At 42.7% G+C, this 23,489-nt stretch overlaps 1 protein-coding gene and 1 pseudogene across 1 annotated transcript in view; one reads left to right on the top strand and one right to left on the bottom strand.

The window, feature by feature from the left end:
• Positions 1-206, bottom strand: part of SYTL4 (synaptotagmin like 4) — a 189,473-nt gene extending 189,267 nt beyond the window's left edge. Inside the window, exon 1 of the mRNA XM_090264511.1 lies at positions 97-206. The gene's annotated coding sequence lies outside the window, so the exon portion shown is untranslated. The remainder of the gene's footprint in view (positions 1-96) is intronic.
• On the top strand, positions 30-23,011 carry LOC149991105 (peroxiredoxin-1 pseudogene; annotated as a pseudogene).
• The last annotated feature ends 478 nt before the right edge of the window (positions 23,012-23,489 follow it).

Here is a 23,489-nt window from a genome sequence, read left to right as displayed (position 1 = left end):
CCTGAGATGGGGGTGGGGGCTCAGCGAAAATGGGCTGGGGAGCCGGGAGAAGCCCCAGACGTGGGGCGAAGGGGCGGCCTCTGACTGTGGACCTACCTGTCACCTGCAACAGGTGCCACGAGGGGGCGAGACGCCCCAGTGTAGAATTCAGGGCACAATATAGGGCTCCAGGAAGACTGCAACCTCGCTCAGGCTGCCGGCCTTTCTCACCCTCTCACGAGGCGGAAAAAGTTGCAACTTTCCCGGAGCAGGGAGGAGCTGGACTCTTAAAGGAGCCGCACAGCACTCCGGGCTCTTTAGTAAGGGACCACACCCAACCCAAGGGGAGCTCTGGGACCCAAAGCCTTAAAGCACTGGAGCATTCCTTTCCCGGGTTAGGAAAGGGAGCTTGAGGACTAAGGTTAGGGATCTAACACTAGACCTGACCTCGCTTTCACTTCCATCTGTGGTCACTCTCTCAGGTGATAAATTGAGTGGTCTCTGCCCCTCAGCTGAGCCAAAAGTTGTCAAACTGTCATGTACTTTTAGGAAGATGAAGATTCTAGACCATATAATTTAAGATGATAAAATATGATACCATATTGATTCTTTGATTTTCCATCTTTTATCGCAAAAAAAAGTGTCTAAAATAGAAACGTTTGGGGCAAAGGACATAAGATTAAATTCACACACGGACACAACTGGGTAAAACATTCAACTCACTATTATTCAAAGAAGAGCAAATTAAAATAATAACGAGATTCTTTTGCAAAGGCTTTTTTGTTTGTTTTTATAATACTTAAAGATGACAAATTGGCCAACAGACAAGTTGGTAGGAGTGTATGTTGCTTAACAACCCTTTTAGAAATCATGTGAGTGATATATATATCAAGGCATTGAAATGTTCATATCTACCCAGTAATTGTAGATTCCTCTCCCCTTCTCTTCCTCTCTTCCTCTCTTTCCCTACCTTCTTTTCATGGGCATTAACCAAGTTTAATTGCCTCTCAAATGTCATAAGCAATTAAACATGTTCAACTGTCTACTACCTTAACAATAAAAAAAACCCTTCCTACCCACTAAGTACTTCCCCAGCTCCTCTTTATAAGCAAATTTATTGAAAATGTGCTTTACAGGTATATCTGCAATTTCCATTCCCTTTCTTCTCCCTCAGCAATTTGGCTTCCTTCCCTAACACTCCACTAAAACTGTTCAACAAGTTACTCAACCAATAATGACCTCTGTATAAATAAATAAATAAGGCGTTTTCCAGTCCTTACCTTGCTTGACCTCTCCCCTACATTTAACGCTGTTAACCATTTTCTTCTCCTTGAAATCTTCCTTTGGAATATGTGACATTATACTGCTTTTCTCCCTACACCTTTGCCATCTCCTTAGTCTCCTTTGTAGATTCTGCTGCTATCTAACTTCTGAAAGCCAGATATTCTGAGGACTAGGCTACATATACTCTCTCTGAGATGACCACTTTACGTTTTTTGGCTTTAATTAACCTCTATATGGTCACAACTGTAATTTTATATCTCTATTTAGACCTTGTCACTGACCTCTTTCTTATTTATTTATTTTAGGATTTGAAAATTCTTTATTTTTAAAGTATATTTTATTGATTATGCTATTACAGTTGTCCCATTTTCCCCCTTTCCCCCCCCTCCAGACAGTACCCACCTTCCTTCCAGAAATCCTCCCCTTAGTTCATGTCCATGGATCATGCATGTAAATTCTTTGGCTTCAACTTTTCCTATGCTATTCTTCCCCATATTTTGTTCCTACTGATTATGTTTCTTAATCCCTGCACCATTTCCCCACTCTCCCCTTTACCCCTCCTAGTTGATAACCCTCCCTATGACCTCCATATCTATGATTCTGTTCCTGTCCTGGTTGTTTGCTTAGTTTATTTGTTCATTTGTTTGTTTGTTATTCAGTTGTTGATAGTTGTAAATTTGTTGCCATTTTAATGTTCATAGTTTTTATCTTCTTTTTCTTAAATAAGTCATTTAAACCTTTCATATGATCAGGACTTGGTGATGATGAATTCCTTTAGCTTTACCTTGTCTGGGAAGCACTTTATCTGACCTTCCATTCTAAATGATGGCTTTGCTGGATACAGTATTCTTGCCTTTCATCATTTTGAATACTTCTTGCCAGTCCTTTCTTGCCTGCAAAGTTTCTTTTGAGAATTCATCTGATAGTCTTACGGAAACTCCTTTGTAGTTAACTTTCTTTTTCTCTTGCTGCTTTTAAGATTCTCTCTTTATCTTTAACTTTTGGCATTTTAATTATGATTAAAATGTGGTGTGGTGTGGTGTGGTCCTCTGTGGATCTAACTTGTTTAGGACTCTCTGTGCTTCCTGGACTTGTATGTCTATTTCCTTCACCAAATTTCATTCTTTTTTCAAATAAGTTTTCAATTTCTTGCTTATCCTCTTCTCCTTCTGGCATCCTTGTGATTCAGATGTTGGTATGTTTGCAAATGTCTCAGAAGTTCCTAAGCCTATCCTTGTTTTTTCTTTTTGTTCTGGTTGAATGTTTATCTCTTCATTATATTCCAAATCTGTTTGAATCTCAGCTTCCTTCCCTTCTCTGTTGGTTTCCTGTGGATGATTCTTTATTTCACTTTCATTTCTTCCTTTTTTTTTTTTTTTTCTGTACTCAAGGAGTTCTCTGAGCATCTTTATCACCAGTGTTTTGAGCTCTGCATCTGATAGTTTGGCTATCTCCAGTTCACTTAGTTCTTTTTCTAGGGTTTTTTTCTGTTCTTCATGTAGGCCATATTTCTTTGTCTCCTCATTTTGTCAGTCTCCCTGTATTTGTTTCTATGTATTAGATATAGCTGCTTTGACTCCCTGTCTTAGTAGTGTGGCCTATTATACAAAAGCACATTGGTAAGTTGGATGGGGTAGAGCCTTAGGTAATTTACAGGGTGGGGCAACCATTGTGAACCAGGTTAATTAAGTCTCTGATATGGTGTCACAGCTTTGTGGCTCTGTACAGAGGAAGGCTCAGTATGGGGACAGTGTGGCTGCCTAGCCTCTGGAGTTTTGTTCAGAAGAAAGCTGTCTCCAGTGACTTGCCTTGATGCCAGACACTTCAATTTCTCCCCATAGTCCACTGGTGCCCTTCCAGCTGCTGTCCTGGTACTGGAGCCCAGAGGGAAAGAGTTTGAGTAAGTCCTGGGTCCATTGTGGGCCCTTTAAGAGGAGACACCTGAGAATCCCACAATTTCTTCCACCACCCCAACTCCCACTGGTTTTTACAGCCAGAAATTATGGGGACTTCTCTTCCTGGCACTGGAAAGCCGGGCTGTGTAGTCTGGTGTGGGACTGGGATCCCTCACTCTTGAGGTAGCCCTCCCAATTTTTATCCACCACACATGGGTGTGATACCACCCATTCTGTGTCTCTGCTTCTCCACATCGTTGTGCATCTCTGTGCATCTCCACATCTCTGCCCTTCCTACCTATCTGGATGAATGTGACTTCTTTAAATCCTTGGTTGTCAGACTTTCATACAGCTTGATTTTCTGATGATACTCAGTGATAGTTTTTTTTGTAGTTTAGTTGTAATTTTTGCTGTGGTTGTGCAAAGAGGTGAGCCATGTTTACCTATGCCTCTATCAGAACAGAAGTCTGATAAGGTACTTTTCAGTTGATAAAGTCTTAATTCTGGATGCCAATACACTCTCTTTTCATTTCTTATTGGGTAATAGTTTACTTTTGAAAAAAATGAATGAACAAGAAAAGAAGACTTCCTGACCAAGCATATTTAGTGCACTAGTGGTCTATAATGAGTACAGTCTTATTCAGCCAAGACCAGGGTTTCTCAATATCCACACCATTAATATTTTGAACCAGATAACACTTTGTTGTTTGGGGCTATCCTGTACATTGTAGGATGTTTAGCAGAATATCTGATGTCTATCCACTAGATGCCAATAGTGACAACCAAAAATGTCTCCAGCTATTGCCAAATGACCTCAGAACTACTGGTCAAGATGTAGTGAGCACCCATTATATGCAAAGCACTTCAGTAGGTGCTATGGGAAGAAATAAGATGAATAAACAATGAAATGAAAAAAATTCCTTTCATTCAAAGATATGTATTGAGCATGTACTATGTGGAAAGTATACTGTGCTAGGCACTGGGATTTTAGTGACTCCTTCCTCATGGTGTTCACCATTTATTGCATGGGGTGGGTGGAGGCAGACAAACCATAAACATACAATCATAATACAATGTGGAAAGTGCAAAGCTGGGGAGATGTGCAGGATATGTGAGTTCACCTAGCAAGGCCACTTACACCAGCCTGGTGGAAAGTGCTTAGTGAGGGTCCCTGGAAAAAGTAACCTTAAACTATGAATAGGAATTAGCTAGACAAAAAAGGCATTCCAGGCAGAAGAATAGCATAAACAAGAATGAAAGGCTAGAAACACTAGGGCTATCCAAAGGAAGTACAAGGAAGGTGGTGGTGTTATAGCATAAAGTATAAGGAAAAAACGATCATTGATGAGGCTAGAAAGATGGTGTATTAGTGTGCTGGTACAGCAAACTGGGTGCCTTAAACAACAGAAACTTATTGTCTCACAGTTCTGGAGGCTAGAAGTCTGAAATCAAGGTTCTGCAGGGTTACCTCTTTCTGAGCGGTATGAGGAAGAAACTTAAAAGTTTAAAGCTCTGCATTATCAACCTCCAAAGAACAAACCACTCCTGCAAACCAGTTACCCTCTCCTAGATTCTAGTGGTCTTTTGGCAACCTTTGCCATTTCTTGGATTGTAGAAGCATCACTCCATTTTCTGCCTTCATCTCTACATGGTCTTTTCCCTGTACATGTATCCCTGTGTCCAAATTTCCCCTTTTTATAAAGACAGCAGTCATATTGTATTAGAGCCCACCCTAATGACCTTATCTCAATTATATATCTGCAATGACCTTATTTCCAAATTAGACAACAGGCAAAGTACTGGGGTTTATACATTTTATGAAGGCATCCATAATGGATGAATAGGGCTCAGAATTTATGAGTCCTTGTGTAGGGGCACCAAATAGTCCCTGTAAAAAGTTTCAATATGTAAGTGTGTAAGGGCTTTAAATGTTCTTTGTAAGAAGTAGCAAGGACTTGCTAAAAGGCCTTGGAAAAAGGAATGTAAGAAGGAGTGTTATAGCAATTAGTGATTTACAAGCTAAAAGGACTTCAGCCTCTATCACCTCCCATTTGCTTGCTTGTGTCTGGTTTATAACATTTGTGAAGGTTGTGCTTTGCAGAATGTCTAGCCCTTTGAAAATAAATTGCTTCACGGGGAGTTCGTCCCTGGCTGAAGAGCTATGCTGCCATCGAAGATAACCTTTAGCCTTGCGAATTTCTGTTCCTGTTACTGCCAAAACATTCCTGCAGTCCTGCCCAGCCCCCTCTTCCTAAGGCTCTTTCCCGCCAAAGAATAAACAAGAGACTGCACCAGTATAAAAACCCACCGTTTAGACTCCATATCACCCTGCCCAGGCTCTGTAGCTTCAGTTTCACTTGAGAGGACACTCCAGCGTCATCGCAAGATGTCGACTCAACACGGGAGGAGACAGATACCGGTTATCAGCTCATCCGATTGGCGAAGGAAACGAGCACCAGGGGTCTCCTCTGACGGTGGGAGAGGTCATCGCACCTCACTGGACAGCTACCGTCTCGCCATGGCTCGCCTGCCCCACTGGGTGCATGGGGATCAGAGAGGCGCCTCTCGAAAAGTGGGCCACAAAACACCCGCACCAGTTAATTCCAAGCAAACAACAAGAAAGAAGCCTCCGGCTCTTCGCCTCGCTAGCTGGAACATCAGGACCATGTGCCCCGGACTTACTGCAGACCTTCCGTGGATCAAGGGTGCCAGGAAAACCGCCGTCATCGATAGGGAACTGGCACGACTAAACATCGACATTGCGGCTCTACAGGAGACCCGGTTGGCCGACAACGGAACTATCAGAGAAACCAACTACACCTTCTACTGGCAAGGGAAGTCTCCGGACCAACCAAGACAGCACGGTGTTGGGTTCGCTGTGAAGAACACGCTTGTTAACTCCATAGAGCCACCCACAGGAGGCACAGAGAGATTACTTACCCTCCGATTGTCAACAACTTTCGGCCCAGTCAGCATTCTTAGCGCGTATGCCCCAACCCTCTGCGCCACCACCGAAGAGAAAGAACAGTTCTACCATGCACTGGACGAAGCGTTATCCAAGATTCCCAGAAGTAACGCTCTCTATCTCCTTGGAGACTTCAACGCAAGAGTAGGAGCCGACCACATGGCCTGGCCCACCTGCCTCGGAAACTTTGGGAGAGGAAAGATCAATGAGAATGGTCAGCGACTGCTTGAGCTTTTGTGTCACCACAGCCTGTGCGTGACAAACACATTCTTCAAGTGCAAAGAGATCCACCAGGTGTCATGGAGGCACCCCCGCTCCCGCCATTGGCACCAGCTTGACCTCGTCATCACCAGAAGAACGGATATTGGCAGCACCCTCCTCACCCGCAGCTACCACAGTGCAGACTGCGACACGGACCATGCCCTCGTGGTAAGCAAGGTGCGCATAATGCCGAAGAGGTTGCACCACTCCAAGATGAAGGGTCGCCCACACATCAACACCAGTTGTGCCAGCAACCCAGTTAAGACCCAGCAATTCATCAACAAGATGGAAGATGCACTCGGCGAGGGAGTGGCGGCAGATGACATTATCGAATCCAATTGGCCACGTCTCCGCGACGCCATATACAACTCCGCCATTATTGCTTACGGGAAGAAAGAGCAGAAGAACGCTGACTGGTACGAGGCTCACTGGGAAGAAATGGAACCCGTGATCGAGGCTAAGAGGAAGGCCCTACTGGCTTACAAGGTCACGCCCACTCCCAGTACACTTCAAGCTCTACGGGCTGCCAGGAACAAAGTCCAGAAGACCGCCCACCACTGTGCCAACACCTATTGGCTAAACCTGTGCAGAAGCATTCAGGAAGCCGCCGATATAGGCAACGCACGAGGAATGTATGAGGGTATCAAGAAGGCAACAGGCTCAATCCCCTCCAAGATCGCCCCCCTTAAGTCCAAGACAGGTGAGGTCATCACTGACCAGGAACAGCAAATGCGGCGGTGGACCGAGCACTACCTCGAGCTGTACGCAACGAAGAACACCGTAACAGACACTGCTCTTAAAGCCATCCCAGACCTACCAGTCATGGAGGAGCTAGACACCCCACCTACTGCGGCAGAGCTCGGCAAAGCCATCGACCGCCTTGCTTGCGGGAAAGCACCAGGAAGCGACGGAATCCCTCCAGAAATCCTAAAGAGCGGGAAACCAGTCCTGCTACAGCCGCTCCACCATCTACTCTGTCTCTGCTGGAAGGAGGGTTACATCCCCCAGGATATGAGAGACGCCAACATTATCACCATGTACAAGAACAAAGGAGACCGCAGCGACTGCAACAACTACCGGGGCATCTCTCTCCTCAGCGTCGTCGGCAAAGTATTTGTCCGGGTCGCTCTTGCCCGCCTGCAGACCCTTGCTTCCCGCGTCTACCCAGAGTCCCAGTGTGGCTTCAGAGCTGGCCGATCAACAGTGGACATGATCTTCTCCCTACGCCAGCTGCAGGAGAAGTGTCACGAGCAGCATAAACCACTCTACCTCGCCTTTATTGACCTCACGAAGGCGTTTGATCTGGTCAGTCGAAGCGGACTCTTCAGCTTGCTACGGAAGATTGGCTGTCCACCACATCTGCTTGCTGTGGTCATGTCCTTTCACGACAACATACACAGCACGGTGTCCTACAACGGCGCAACCTCTGAGGCCTTCCCAGTCAGCAGCGGAGTAAAGCAGGGCTGCGTCCTCGCGCCTACGCTGTTCGGAATCTTCTTCTCCATGCTCCTCCAATACGCCTTTAAGGACTGCAGCGAGGGTGTCTTCATTCACACCAGATCCGATGGCAAGCTCTACAACCTGGCCCGTCTACGAGCCAAGACCAAAGTCAAAGAGGTGCTCATCCGTGAGATGCTCTTCGCCGACGACGCAGCTTTGACATCACACTCCAAAGAGGGACTCCAGCAGCTAGTCACTTGCCTTTCCCACGCATGCAAGGAGTTCGGACTAGCCATCAGCCTGACGAAGACGAATGTTATGGCTCAAGGCATGGGGACTCCCCCATGCATCACCATCGACGGATACACCCTGGAGGTTGTCAATGACTTCACTTACCTCGGGTCCACCATCTCGAGCTCTCTGTCAGTCGACTTGGAGGTCAACCGGAGAATCGCCAGGGCAGCCACAGTTATGGCCAGACTAACCGGTGAGCGTGGAACAATTCCAGCCTCACTGAGAAAACCAGACTGCACATCTACCAAGCCTGCGTACTCAGCACTCTCCTCTATGGCAGCGAGACATGGACCACCTACGCAAGGCACGAAAGGAAACTCAACAGCTTCCACATGAGGTGCCTGCGACGCGTCCTGCATGTCGCCTGGCAGGATAAGGTCCCCAACACCGAGGTGATGAAGCGAGCCAATATGAGCAGTTTGCATGCAGTTCTTAGCGAGAGACGCCTCAGGTGGCTCGGCCATGTCAAAAGAATGGATGCAGGCCGTATTTCCAAAGACCTCCTCTATGGCGAGCTAGCAGAAGGCCAGAGGATGACAGGGCGCCCAAAACTGCGGTTCAAAGACATCTGCAAAAAGGACATGACGCAATGCTCCATCAATCTCAACACATGGGAAGTTCAAGCAGACGACCGCCTAGCCTGGAGGCTCGCGGTCAGGCAAGGTACGTCACGGGCAGAGGCTGCGCGCAACGAGGAGGCGGTCCAGAAAAGATCGAGGCGGAAGCAGCGTCAACAGCAGCAACAACGGCCATCTGCCTTCACCTGTAACAAGTGCGGCAGGGATTGTCACTCCCGAATCGGACTGCACAGCCATTCTCGGCGGTGCAGATAGACTCTCAAGAAGCTACGCCATCGTCTCTCGAGACGGACGGCTGCCGACGACGACGACGACGAGACTCCGTTGTAGGTTGGAGCATGTTAGAGACCTGCTCAGGGTCTGCCCAACTCCTGGCCATTATTAAAAATCCTTTGCTTAACTTTATACACCGCTTCAGAGTGTTCAGTCTCGCCTATGTAGCCATAACATTTTGGAGGCCCCAGCGAGATGCCTCTGTAAAGCGGTGCCGCCTTCGGTGAGCCCCCGGGGCTTCGTGCGGTCCCGTGTGTCTAGCTGACCTGTAGCAGGACAGCGGCAGCAAGCTCCGGTTGGGAGCAATTCCCTGCGCCTTCAGGGGACACTCGGGAGCTGCTAGAAGCCCTGACGGCCCAGTCTAGAGTAAGCTAAGGACAGAGGACAGCCTTGGCGACAGGTGAGTGGCAACCCATTTGGGCAGCGGACTTGGGCCACTGCCACTGAGACTTGGTCTCTTTTGTCCTCTGGACGCAGAGGTACATATTCCCGAACAGGGAATTTGTTGAAGCTAGCTCGGCTAGCTTCATTTGGATTGTATAGAGCTCTTTGGATTTTGGGGTTGTGCTGCCTGTAGCCAACGCTGTTCATCTAATCTCAGAAGCCTAGGCGGGGTTTGGGTGGGATTGTTTAACCTCTGAGTGAATGTGTGAGTGAATGTTAAGGTTAAAGTTTAAAAAAAGTTATTTCCTCCTTTTTGTGTGACTACACAAACTTCGGTCTATGGAGTCTGAGTGGGCTCTAGCCTCGCAGGAGGAGAGGCCAAGCGGGCATTTGTTTGGCTTCCTTTGGGAGCTCCCAACCCGTGTTTGTCTGCGCCGTGAGGGGGAAATTGCTCCTGTGCCTTGTGTTCCAGCTCCTAATTGTAATCCAAATTAAGTGCATGTTTGTAGCAGTCACCTTAGCCAACATAAGGGGACGCCAGTCTAAGACTGCACCCACAGTTCTTGACTGTGTGCTCCAGAATTTCCCCAAATTCCGGGGACAAAATCCCTTCATGAACTCTGGCACCCTGGGAACATTCTGTAGGTCAGAGTGGCCTGCTTTTGGGGTCAGATAGCCCCCCCCCCCTTGGGAGTACCTTAAATCTAAATATTATAAGTGTAAAATGGTGTCTCTCGGGAAGCAAAAATGCAACAAGAAAAAGGGAAAGGGTTATTGGGGGAAGTAGCAAGGCAGGAGGGAGCCGTGCCTTGAGAGAGTGGCTCCTGCTCTGCGCTTCTAAGGGAAAAGTGTTTTTTTTAAGAAGGAAAAAAAAAAAAGGTATTATCTTGCAGATGGCTAGTCAAGGCCAAACAAACGTGGGTTAGTTTAACGTATCCTGTAATCTGGGAAGGCCCCTGGTTCCCAGCTCAAATTGCTATCTCTCAAACAGCTGCAGGCGTGGGAGAGGGGGGTGGGGAACATGAAAACCAAGGCTATCAATATGGGCAGTGTCACAGAAAAAAAGCCTAGGACCCTCTGTGCGTCTCCCGCTGCCTTGTAGCCCTGGCCAGAGGGATGAGGCTCCTTAAAAATTTCCCCAGAGAAATTGCTTGCAGCATTTCTTTCCACCCCAGGTAACTTCTAGCAATTCAGTTTGCATCTGAATACTCCCTGCTAGAGCTGCGAGGAGGGGCAATGTTAATTTGCTAGCAAAGCTGCCATCTAATCCCCTTGCTACAGGTTACAGAAACAGCAGAATGTCTGTCTCTCCAACATGGAGGAAAAAAAAAAGTGACACTTTTAAAACTCAGGCCACTCTTCAAACGGGTGCAAGCTGCTTGGGTGCCAATCAGCAACACCTCTAAAGCTGTAACTAAAGGGCCTTCAATCTCTTCATTGCTTCAGCAGGGGGAATGTGCCTGTATCTTAAGGAAAAGTGTTGTTACACACGAATAAAACTAATGTCCATTCTAGACATCCTCTTCAATAGGAAAGAAAGAGGAATAATCAGGTGGGCTGCTATAAGAATATAAAAAAATGCAAGCATCCTCCTGGTCAGGGAATTGTCCTGGCCAAACAAAAGGTTCCCAATAAAATCCTAAATAGAATAGTAATAGGCCAAATAAAACAATTGAAAAACTTCTCAGGAAAGCTCAAAAGTGTGTTAGAAAAAAAAAAAAAGAAGAAGAAGCAGGAACTTCAAAAAAACTGCAGGATATCTCTGCAAATCTAGGGAAATTTTAGCTGCCAAATACTGAGTTTGGGTAGAATCCTTCACCGTGTGGAAAAAAAAAAAAAAACAACCAAGAATTAGAAGCATGTTATGGTTAAATCTGAATGGGTAAATATATGGAAAGTTTGTGAATGTTGCAGAAGGTCTGTGGAAAGTCATAAAAATGTATAGAAATGTTGTGAAAGTTTTTAAACCTGGGAAAAGGGAAACCTCAACTACTTGTGGTCTAATTGTATGGTTACTGTACCTCTGTATTGGCATTTAGCCATTGGAGACCTATGAAAGGTCATTTAGAATCCCCCGTGTTGGAATTGGCATTACCCATTGGTAACCTAGGAAAGGTCTAGAATTCTCTGTATTGGTATTAGCCATATAATCTGAAAGGAAAATTGAGGTTTCCCAGAGAGAGTTAAAAAACAAACAAACAAACAAAAAAAAAACTTCACATGTAGGAAAGTGAACAAAAGAAAGTATAAGGCATGGAAATGCAGTTTTAGTAAATATTAGGACAAGGATTTTCCTTCACACTGTATATTTTTCTCCCTACCTGATCCCTCCAGAATTTGGCAATTTAAAGAAGTAAGTAATGACATTAGGTTTCTTTGCATAAAACTAAAAAGACCAGTTGTTAATAAAGGTATTGTTAACCAAGACTTTGACTGGAATAATATGCCTGAAGGAGGCATGCTTAGGCTCTGGTTGTTACCAGGAAGCCCTAAGGAACTGGATTTAACTTTTGAAGCTAAGAAAAGCCCATGAGAAAAAAAGGCCTGACACCTTGGTTGGTTGTGCAGTTCATGGCAGTCTTTCCAGGGAAGGAATGAAGGTTGCTTTCCTGAAAAATGGCTAGAAGGAACCTCAAGGCACAATGAAAAATCCAAAGGACTTGGAAAAAGCAGGTGTTTACAGGCAAGGCTGAATGGCAGGTGTGTGGCTCAGCTTCTGTGCCCTAATGGGCAGACTAATAGTCAGCCTGAAGGTTCCTTGTATAAGTTACAGCAAAGTAGACTTAAAAATCATATGTGGTCAATCACTGCTCTTGTTGTGTTTATGCAAATGAACAGGCTAAATTAAAACTGTATTTAATGCAGTTCCTTTAATAACAAGGAGGGTAATCTTAAGGAGAAAAATCATGACTCAAGGAAAATCGCAATGCTCAGTGCAGCTAACTATCTATAAAGTTTGTCTTCACTTAAAAGTTAAACCAGGTCTGTGACATTATCAAGGATGCTTAATTTACAGGCAAGAAGAATGTCAAGTGCCTTGCAACTGAATGTCTTCCCAATAAGACAGTCTGTCCAACTTAAAGACTAGTTTGTAAATTATGTTGTGTGAATTAACATGTGTGTTCTTTCTGTTTTCATAGGGCATAAGCCTATGATCTCATTACCTGAGTAATTGTCTGTACTTATAGGCCTCACTTAAGAAGCCCATCTGCAGTACCGCCTCCTAAGACTCGACGGTTTGGCTGAATTAAGTGGTTGGGTTGGTAAAGTATGGAGTAGTCTGTGAGCTTCACTTTAAAAACTGATTTCTCTTTTCTATCCTAATGGCTTGGACAGAAAAGGGCCTAAAGGTCTGAGAGGGGGGAAACCTAAAATATTTCCCTCAGCCCTAGCTAAGTATAGTGAGTAAAAGAATTTTGGACAGGTGTGACATGCCCTGCACACCTTCCTCCAAAGAAGCCATTACTTTTCCTAATGTGGGACATTGAAAAATTAATCTCTGCCTTTTGTCGTCTAGTGGTTGTGGGTTAAATTATGCCTTTTAACACTGTTGCCAAATCTGTTGCCTCCAGAATATGACAAGGATGCCAACTTGTCCAACAGTGCCAGCCCTTGGAAACCAAGCATGCCGCTGCCCGGGGACAGCCAACTGACCTGGACTATGCAAAATCCTTCCCCATAAGGGAGGGCTGCACTCCCCTCCATCCCAACTCTTATTAGAAATTCCTAGACCCAAGGGTAGGTAGGACGACGACCATGTTCAGCTTGAAGCAACTAGAAGAGCACGAGACCTTCGCCCATTGTCCTCTTATAAAATAAAAGGTCTTAAGTCTAAGGAGGGGAATTATATAGGGGCTTCAGCCATTCCTTATAAGAAAAGAAAAAAACAAACAAACTGGGAATTAGGCTAATTCCTCCCAAGTATACTGCACTACACTGGAAAAAAAAAAGGGTAAGGCAAAAATAAGTACAGTGCCATAAAATTTTCTATCATTTTGAATGTAGCGCTTTCTTAGTTGGGCATTTCCTTAATTGCTATTAATCTTTGACTAGTTTTCAAAGCTGTAAAACTTATTTTAGTCAGTTCCTAGTTGTTAATTTAATGTTTCCATAAGGGACTGGAAATTTGTTTTCCACCGTCTTGCTAACATTCCATTTGCTCTTCTTATTAATCATTGAATCTACAATGCATGGCACATAGCAAGTGCTTAACAAATGTCTGCTAAATTAAATTGTAAGTGTTTGCTTTAGGTTTGTGAGATATGTTGCTGGTATTTTAATAGAAATTGCATTGAATCTATGAATTGCTTTAAATAATGTGGACATTTTGGAAATGTTAATTCTTCCCATCTGTGGATGTGGTGTATGCTTCCATTTATTTGTGTCTTTCTTAATTTCTTTCTTCAGGGTTGTGTAGCTTTCCGAGTGCAGGTCTTTTGCCTCTTTGGTTAAGTTTATCCCTGAATACTGTTGTTTTTCTTGTTGCTATAGTAAATGGATTTTTTTTTCTGGTTTCTGCCTCTAATGTTTTGTTGGTATATAGAAATGCTTTTAATTTCTGAATATTAACTTTGTGCCCTGATGTTTTGTCAAATTCACTTATTAGGTCAAGTAGTTTTTTTCGTAAAGTCTGTAAGGTTTTCTATGTATACTATCGTGTCTTCTGCAAGTGGTAACAGTTTTGTCTTCCTTACCAATTTGAATGTCTTTAATTTCTTCTTTTTCTAATTGCTGTAGTTAGAACTTCCAACACTGTTAAAAAAAAAAAAAAAGGAAAAAAGTGAACATCCTTATCTTGTTCCTAATCTCAGAAGGAATGTTTTCAGTTTTTGTCCATTGAGTAGAATGTTGGCTTCAGGTTTCTCATAAATAACCTTAATTATGTTAAGGTATGCTCCCTCTATTCCCATTTTGCTAAGTGTTTTCATCATAAATGGGTGTTGTACCTTATCAAATGCTTTTTCTGCATCTATTAATATGATCATGTGATTTTTGTCATTCATTTTGTTTAGGTAATGTATTATATTTATTGATTTGCGAATATTAAACCATCCTTGTGTCCCTGGGATGAATCTCACTTGATAGTAGTGTATAATCTTTTTGATGTATTGCTGGATCCTGTTTGCCAATATTTTGTTGAGAATTTTAGCATCTATGTTCATCAGTGATATTGGCCTGTAGTTTTCTTTCTTTGTTATGTCTTGACCTGGTTTTGAAATTAAGGTAATACTGGCCTCATAGAAAAAGTTTGGAATTTTTCCCTTTTCTTGAATTTTTTGGAATAGTTTGAGAAGGGTAGAAGTTAGTTCTTCCCTAAATATTTTGTAAAATTCACCTGTAAAGCCATCCGGTCCAGGGCTTTTGTGTGCCAGGAAATTTTTGATTACTGTTTCAATTTCCTTCTTTGTTATTGGTCTGTTAAGACTTTCTACTTCTTAATTCTGTTTTGGAAAATTATATGTTTCTAGAAATTTGTCCATTTCATCTAGGTTGTCAAGTTTCTTGCCATATAGTTGTTTATAGTAATTTCTTACAATTCTTTGTATTTCTGTGTTATCAGTCATAATATCTACTCTTTTGTTTCTAATTTTGTTTATTTGGGTTATTTTTTTCTTAATAAGCCTAGAACCAGCCCCTGCTTTTGTTAATCTTTTAAGTTGTTTGTTTAGTCTCAGTGTCATTTAATTCTGCTCTAATCTTAATAATTTCCTTCCTTCTACTTGCTCTGAGCTTTGTTTATTATTGTTGTTCTAGTTTTTGTAGCTGTGGGGTTAAATATTTGTTTGAAGTTCTTCTATCCTCTTTGGGTAGGCCTGTATTGCTATGGACTTTCCTGTCAAAACTGCTTTTGCTGTGTCCGTTTTGGTTTTGGGCTGTTGTATACTCATTATCATTTGTTTCTGAAAACTTAATTTCTTCCTTGCAGCTCCTGAAAGCTAGCATTACACATACCCAACTCCTTATCCTTGTTACTAAGCCCCTCCTGAAAACCAGGGTTTAAAAACCCTACTTATAGTCCCTAGACGTCCCTAATAGGTTTAGTCCAGGGACTAGAGGGGGGATTATGTAGGGGCACCAAATAGTCCCTGTAAAAAGTTTCAATATGTAAGTGTGTAAGGGCTTTAAATGTTCTTTGTAAGAAGTAGCAAGGACTTGCTAAAAGGCCTTGGAAAAAGGAATGTAAGAAGGAGTGTTATAGCAATTAGTGATTTACAAGCTAAAAGGACTTCAGCCTCTATCACCTCCCATTTGCTTGCTTGTGTCTGGTTTATAACATTTGTGAAGGTTGTGCTTTGCAGAATGTCTAGCCCTTTGAAAATAAATTGCTTCACAGGGAGTTCGTCCCTGGCTGAAGAGCTATGCTGCCATCGAAGATAACCTTTAGCCTTGCGAATTTCTGTTCCTGTTACTGCCAAGACATTCCTGCAGTCCTGCCCAGCCCCCTCTTCCTAAGGCTCTTTCCCGCCAAAGAAGAGACAAAGAGACTGCACCAGTATAAAAACCCAGCGTTTAGACTCCATTGTAGGTTGGAGAATGTTAGAGACCTGCTCAGGATCTGCCCAACTCCTGGCCATTATTAAAAATCCTTTGCTTAACTTTATACACTGCTTCAGAGTGTTCAATCTCGCCTATGTAGCCGTAACACTTGTGAATCATGTTAAAGAATACAGACTTTATTTAGTAGATAATTACAGCCTTTCAAAGAGCCCTGGAGTTCTCTACTCCATCATTTTTGGTGACATTATTCAAGTCATTCTTCATTCTTTTTATGAGTAAGTAATATTCCACTGCATAAATACGCTACATTTTGCTTATTCACTCATCAGTTGATGGACATTGGGTTGTTTGCATATTTTGGCTATTATGAATTCTCACATTCATGTGTGAGAATTTTTTAACATGTTTTCAAATATCATGTGTGTACCCAGAAGTGGAATTGCTGGGTCATTTAGTAACTATGTTTAAACGTTTGAGGAATTGCCAGACTTCTTTCCAAAGTGGCTGCATCATATTACGTTTTCATTAGCTATGTATGAGAGGTCCAATTTACCCAAATTCTTGAAAATTTTTTATTGTTGGGTTTTTTAATTATACACATCCTGATGGGTTTGAAGTGGTATCTCATTGTGGTTTCAATGTCTATTTCCCTAACTAATGATATTGACTACCTTTTCATGTACTTTTTAGCCATTACTATATCTTCTTTGAAGAAATGCCTATTCAAATATTTTGTCCATTTTATTTATTTTTACTGATTTTTTTTACATTTTATTTCTTTTTTTTAATGTATATTTTATTGATTATATTGTTACAATAGTTCCAATTTTTTCCCCTTTGCTCCCCTCCGCCCAGCACCCACCTTCCCTGACAATCCCCTCCCCAAGTCCATGCCCATGGCTCACCCTTTCATATATTCTTCTTCTTTTTTTTTAAATAATTAATTAATTAGTTAAATATTTTAACAATAAAAAATAACAATCCCTCCCTCTCAGACTTAAGACCCTTTACAATCTTATAAAGGACAATGGACGAAGGTCTCGAGCTCCTCTAGCTGCTTCAAGCTGGACATGGTCGTTTTCCTACCTACCCTTGGGTCAAGAAATCCCTAATAAGAGTGGGGGTGTGGAGGGGAGGGTGGCCTTCCTACAAGGGGAAGGATCGTGCAGACTCCATGTTGGTTGGCTGTCTCTGGACAACGGCATGCTTGGTTTAACAGGCTGGCATCCTTGTTGTATTCTGGGGCAACAGGGTTAAAGGACATCATTCAATCCGTAACCACTAGATGACAAAAGACAGGTATTAATTTTTCAATGTCCCACATTAGGGAAAAGAAGGGTTTCTTTGGAGGAAGGTATGCCAGGTACATCTCACCTGTCCAAAACCCTTTTGCCCATTATACTTAGTTTGGACTGAGGGAAATATTTTAGGTTTCCCCCCTCTCAGGCCTCTGGGCTCTTTCTGTCCAAGCAATTAGGATAGAAAAGAGAAACCAGTTTTAAAGTGAAGCCAACAGACCACCCTGTTCTTCACCAACCCAGCCACTTAGTTCAGCCAAACCATTGAGTCTCAGGAGGCAGCAATGCAGACAGGATTAAGTGAGGCCTATACGTACAGACAATCACTCAAGTAATGAGATCGTAGGCTTATGCCCTTTGAAAACAGAAAACACATGTTAATTTATGTAACATAACCCACACACAAGTTTATAGATCTGTAGGACTGTCTTATCGGAAAGACATCCAGTTGCAAGGCATTTGACATTCTTCTTGCCTGTAAATTAAACATCTTTGATAATGCCACAGACATAGTTTAAATTTCAAATGAAAACAAGTTTTAAATGAAAAGAAACTTTAAAGACGGTTAGCTGCACTACTTTATAATCTACCACTGGGCATTGTGATCTTCCTTGAATCTTGATTTTTCTCCCTAAGATTACCCTCCTTGTCATTAAAGGGACTGCATTAAGTTCATTTTTAATTTATCCTGTTCATTTGCATAAACACAACAAGAGCAGCAAATGATCACTTATGATCTTTAGTTCTGCTTTGCTGGAACTTACCCAAGGAACACTTAGGGTGACCTTCAGTCTGCCCTTCAGGGCACAGAAGCTGAGCCACATACCTGGCATTCAGCCTTGCCTGTAAACACCTGTCTTTTCCAGGTCCTCCTGATTTTCCATTGTGCCTTAAGGTCCCTTCTAGCCATCTTTCTGGAAAACAACCTTCATTCCTTCCCTGGAAAGATTGCTATGGACCGCTCATCCATCCAAGGTACCAGGCCTTTTATCTCGTGGACTTTTATTACCTTTGAAAGTCAGTCCCAGTTGCTCAGGGCTTTTTGGTAACAACCAAAGCCCAAGCATGTCTCCTTTAGGCATGACATTCCAGTCAAAGTCTTAGTCAAAAAAAAATCGTTATTAACAACTGGTCTTATTAGTTTTATGCAAAGAAACTTAGGTCATTACTTACTTCTTTAGAATGCCAAATTCTGGAGGGATCAGATAGGGAGAAAATATATACAGTGTGAAGGAAAAACCTTGTCCTTCTAATATTCACTGAACTTGCATTTCTATTCTTTATATTTTTATTTTTCCCCCCACTAAAAATTTTTCTGTTTGTTTTTCCATTACAGTTGTCTCACTTTTTTCCCCCTCTTGCTTCCCTGCACCCTGTCCCTCCCTTCTCCCACATTCAGTCTCCACCCAGTTGTCCATGTCCATGGGTCATTTATACATGCTCTTTGACTAGACCCTTCCCCTTCTTACCCCTTCTCTCCCTCCCATCTCCCCCTTTGTTACTGTTAGTTTATTCCTCGTTTACATACCTCTGGTTCAATTTTGCTCATTTGTTTGTGTTGTTCATTAGTTTCCTTTAACAGGTGATAGCATAAGGTAATTTTCTTTTGTTGCCTGGCTTATTTCGCTAAGCATAATTCTCTCTAGTTCCAATCATGTTGTTGCAAATGGTAGAAGTTCCTTCTTTCTTTCAGTACTTATTCATTGTCATTGTACTCGTGTTCCTCTCTGTCTCTCTCTGTTTCTTCATCTTCTAAAAGCAGACCCTTTAGCATCTCTTGCAATACTGGTTTGGTGGAGATGTATTCTTTTAACCTTCTTTTGTCTTGGAAACTCCTTATTTCACCTTCCATTTTGAATGAGAGCCTTGCCGGGTAGAGTATTCTTGGTTGTAGGCCTTTGTTTTTCATTACTTGGAATATATTTTGCCATTCCCTTCTGGCTTGTAGTGTTTCTGCTGAGAAATCTGATGATAGCCTTATTGGAGCTCCCTTGTATGTTATTAGTTGTTTCTCTCTTGCTGCTTTTAGGATTCTCTCTTTGTCTTTGAATGTTGGCATTTTAATTATGATGTGTCTTGAAGTGGGCCTGTTGGGGTTCATCTTCATTGGGACCCTCTGTGCTTCCTGGACTTGCATGATTCTTTCTCTCTTCATGTTAGGGAAGTTTTCTGTCATTAGTTTTTCAAAGAGGTTTTCTATCCCTTGCTCTTCTTATTCTCCTTCTGGAATTCCTATGATACGGATATTATTATGTTTCATGTTGTCCTGCAGCTGTCTTAGAGCCTCTTCAGTCTTGTTCAGCCTTTTTTAATTTTGTTGCACTGACTGTGAGTTTTTGTCTATGTTGTCCTTCAGCTCGCTGATCCGATTTTCTGCTTCATCTAGCCTGTTTTTAATTCCTTCTACTGAGTTCTTCAATTCAGAGATCATATTCTTCATTTCCTCCTGGCTCTTATTGATAGCTTCCATGTCCTTTTTGATGCTGGTATAATTCTCAGTAAGTTCCTTATAGTTCTTCTGGAGTTCACTGTAGTTTTTCTGGAGTTCTTTGTAGTTTCCGCTGAGCTCATTGAGCTTCTCCATAATACATGCTTTCAATTCCATATCTGATAGTTGGCTCCCCTCTATTTCATTTAGCACTCTTTCTGGGGACTCTACCTTTCCTTTCGATGGGGGGTTGTTTCTCTGTCTCCCCATTTTTGTGACTCCTATTGTTTGTTGGTACTTCTTAGAATGATCTGCACTTCCTGGATCTGCCCCTGGTGGCGTCAGATCCTGTACCAGTCTGGGCCTAGGCAGCCTGTTGGAGACTTCCAGGGATCTACTGCCTTTGTCTGGCTTCTTAGTTGTTAATCTATTCAATCTGTGATTAGCCGTCAGGCTTAAGGACCGTGGTTGTGGCAGCTTAATTCCTGTAGGCAGGGCCTTTGCTTTCCCTCAGGCTGACACCACTTGGCCGGGAATGGTCTGCCTACAGTGTGGGGATGAGTCAGCACTGGGACCCAGCCGGCTGCTCCCCCAGTTCTCCCCTCAAAGCCACCACACCAAACTCTCCCCAAGCATCTCCAGTCCTCTCTGCCTTTCCTCCGCTTGAGCCCAGGGTAAGTGGGGGCCAAAATATTTTTGTATGTGATCCGCTTAAGAGCTCTTTTTCTCCAGCTGTTTCTCTCTGGCTAGCAAGAAACCCTGTGGCTTTTCGCTTTTCTCAGCTGGATACTATTTTTCTTCCCACTCTGTTGCTGTAGGCTGGGAAGCCCAGCTGGGGGTTTAGACCCTGCCCTTCTCAGGGGGAACCCCTGACTGCTGAGCTGTTTCTCAGTCCCTTCAGATGCCACCTGTGTGAGCCCAGCCAGCCCTTCCGCGTCTCCGCACTCCCTACCGGTCACGTTGTGATGTAGCGGCCTTTTTTGTCTCTCCGTGGTTATAAGACTTCTCTCCAGCTGGTGTTCGGTTGGTTATTCCAGATGATTTCTCCAAAATTACGTTGTAAATCCAGACTAGTTCTGGGAGGAAGTTAGTGTAGCTTCCACTTACTCCTCCGCCATCTTGTTTCTCCTCTATTTTTACTGATTTTTATGTTTTCTTTTTCTATTTATTTTATCGTACAATTACAGTTGTCCCAATTCTCCCCTTCTGCTCTTCCCTGCTCCACCCACCCAACCCACTCCCACAGTCAATCCCCACCCTGTTGTCCAGGTCCATGAGTCATTTATACTTGTTCTTTGACTAAACCGTTCTCCTTCTTTCCCCATTATCCCCTTCCTTCCTCTCCTCTGGTCACTGTCAGTTTGTTCCTTATTTTCATGTGTCTGGCTCTAATTTGCTCATTTGTTTGGTTTATTAGGTTTCACTTATAAGTGAGATCATATGGTATCTGTCTTTTGCCATCTGGCCTTTTTCACTTAGCACAATATTCTCCACTTCCATCCATACTGTCAAAAGGGGTAGGAGTTCCTTCTTTCTACCATGTAGTATTCCATTGTGTAAATGAACCACAGTTTTTTGATCCACTCATTCACTAATGGGCACTTGGGCTGTTTCCAGCACTTGTCTACTGTAAATAATGTTGCTATGTACATTGGGGTACATAGGTTCTTTTGGTGTTCCAAGATTCTTCGGGTATAATCTCAGCGGTGGAATCACTGGATCAAAAGGCAGTTCCATTTTCAGTTTTTTGAGGAAATTCCATACAGTTTTTCATAGTGGCTGCACCAGTCTGCATGCCCACCAATAGTGCACTAGGGTTCCCTTTTCTCCACATCTTTGTCAGCACTTGTTGTTTGTTGATTTGTTAATGATGGCCATTCTGGCTGGTGTGAGGTGGCATCTCATTGTCACTTTAATTTGCATCTCTCTGATGGCTAGTGATGCCCAGCATCCTTTCATATGTCTATGGGGCCTCTGGATGTCCTCATTGGGGAAGTGTCTGTTCATGTCCTTTGACCATTTTTTAATTGGATTGTTTGTTTGTCTTCCTGATGTTGATTTGTATGAGTTGTTCATATATTTTGGAGATCAAACCATTGTCTAAAGTATCATTGGCAAATATATCTTCCCATACAGTTGATTCCCTTTTCATTTTGTTGATGTTTTCTTTAGCCATGCATGAGCTTTTTAATTTGATGTAGTCCCATCTAAAAAACTACTCTACCTAATAAGTGAATTTGACAAAATAGCAAGATGCAAAGTCAATATTCAGAAATTGAAGGCATTTTTGTACACCAACAAAGAAATATCAGAAACTAGGTTAAATGTCATTTACTATAGTAACGAGAAAAATAAAGTACCTAGGAATAAACAACCAAGGATGTAAACAACCTATACTTCAAAAACTACAGAACACTGAAGAAAGAAATTAAGGGAGACACAAATACATGGAAGCATATACCGTGTTCATGGATTGGAAAATTAACATCATCAAAATGTCCCTAGTTCTCAAAGCAATCTATACATTCAATGCAACCCCTATTAAAATATCAATGACATAGGCTTTGCGAGTCTTCTTCCTGACCTGCTGGTCTTGGTATTTGTGTCTCAGAGCCACTGACAGAAATTGGGCATCCTGCCCCCAACTTCAAAGCCACAGCTGTTAAGCCAGATGGCCAGTTCAAAGATGTATGCTTGACTACTTAGGAAAATATGTGACGTTCTTCTTTTACCCTCTTGCTTTTACTTTTGTGTGCCCCATGAAGCCCATTGTTTTCAGTGTAGGACAGAAGAATTTAAGAAACTTAACTGCCAAGTGATTGGTGCTTCTATGGATTCTCATTTCTGTCACCTGGCATGGATCAACACACCCAGAAAACAAGGAGGACTGGGACCTGTGAAATTTCCCTTGGTGTCAGACCCCAAGTGCACCATTGCTCAGGACTATGAGGTCTTAAAGGCTGATGAAGGCATCTCATTCAGGGGTCTCTTTATCAATGATGATAAAGGTATCCTTTGCCAGATCACCATAAGCAAAATTCCTGTTGGCCGCTCTGTGGATGATACTCTGTCACTGACAAACATGAGGAATTGTGCCCAGCTTGCTGGAAATATGGCAGAGATACCACCAAGCCTGATGTCCAGAAGAGCAAAGAATTTTCTCTATGTAGAAGTGAGCACTGGGACATTATATGGTCATGGTGGCAGTGTATAACCATAAGAACAAAACCTCTCTTTTACTATTGTCATGCTTAAAACACAAGATCTTAGATTTAGGCTTGATGGGCTATGGGACAGGACAGGCATTTCCTTCAGGGTTTGGGGTGGCCAGCCTTTGTTTTTCTGAAGGAAATTCCCTGAACATATGGAGCAGGGCAACTGATGTGTACAGTAGGTGGGGCATCACCTTTTATCTTTTGTAGTTTCTATTACAGTTGAACTAAGAAAAAATACCAATGACATAATTCACAGATATAGAACAAATATTTCAAAAATTTATATGGAACCATAAAAGGCTCTGAATAGCCTCAGAAATTTTGAGAAAGAAGAACAAAGTAGGAGGGATCACAATATCTGACATCAAACTATATTACAAGGCCACTGTAATCAAAACAGTCTGGTACTGGCATACGAACAGACACATAGATCAATGGAACAGAATAGAGTGCCCATAAATAAACACAAATCTCTGTTGAATTAATATTTGACAAGGGGGGGCAGGAGTATAAAATGGAGCAATAAAAACCTCTTCAATAAATGGTGTTGGGGGATCTGTACAGGTACATGCAAAAAAAAAAAAAGAAAGAAAGAAACTAGTTTACCAACTTACTCCATACACCAAAATAAACTCAAGATGGATAAAAGACTTAAATATAAGTCATGACACCATAAAAGTCCTAGAGGAAAACAGGC

The sequence above is a fragment of the Furipterus horrens genome, unplaced genomic scaffold (genome assembly GCF_987537825.1).
Source record: "Furipterus horrens unplaced genomic scaffold, mFurHor1.1.pri manual_scaffold_17, whole genome shotgun sequence".
NCBI lineage: Eukaryota > Metazoa > Chordata > Mammalia > Chiroptera > Furipteridae > Furipterus > Furipterus horrens.
This window is presented reverse-complemented; position numbering and strand designations above follow the sequence as displayed.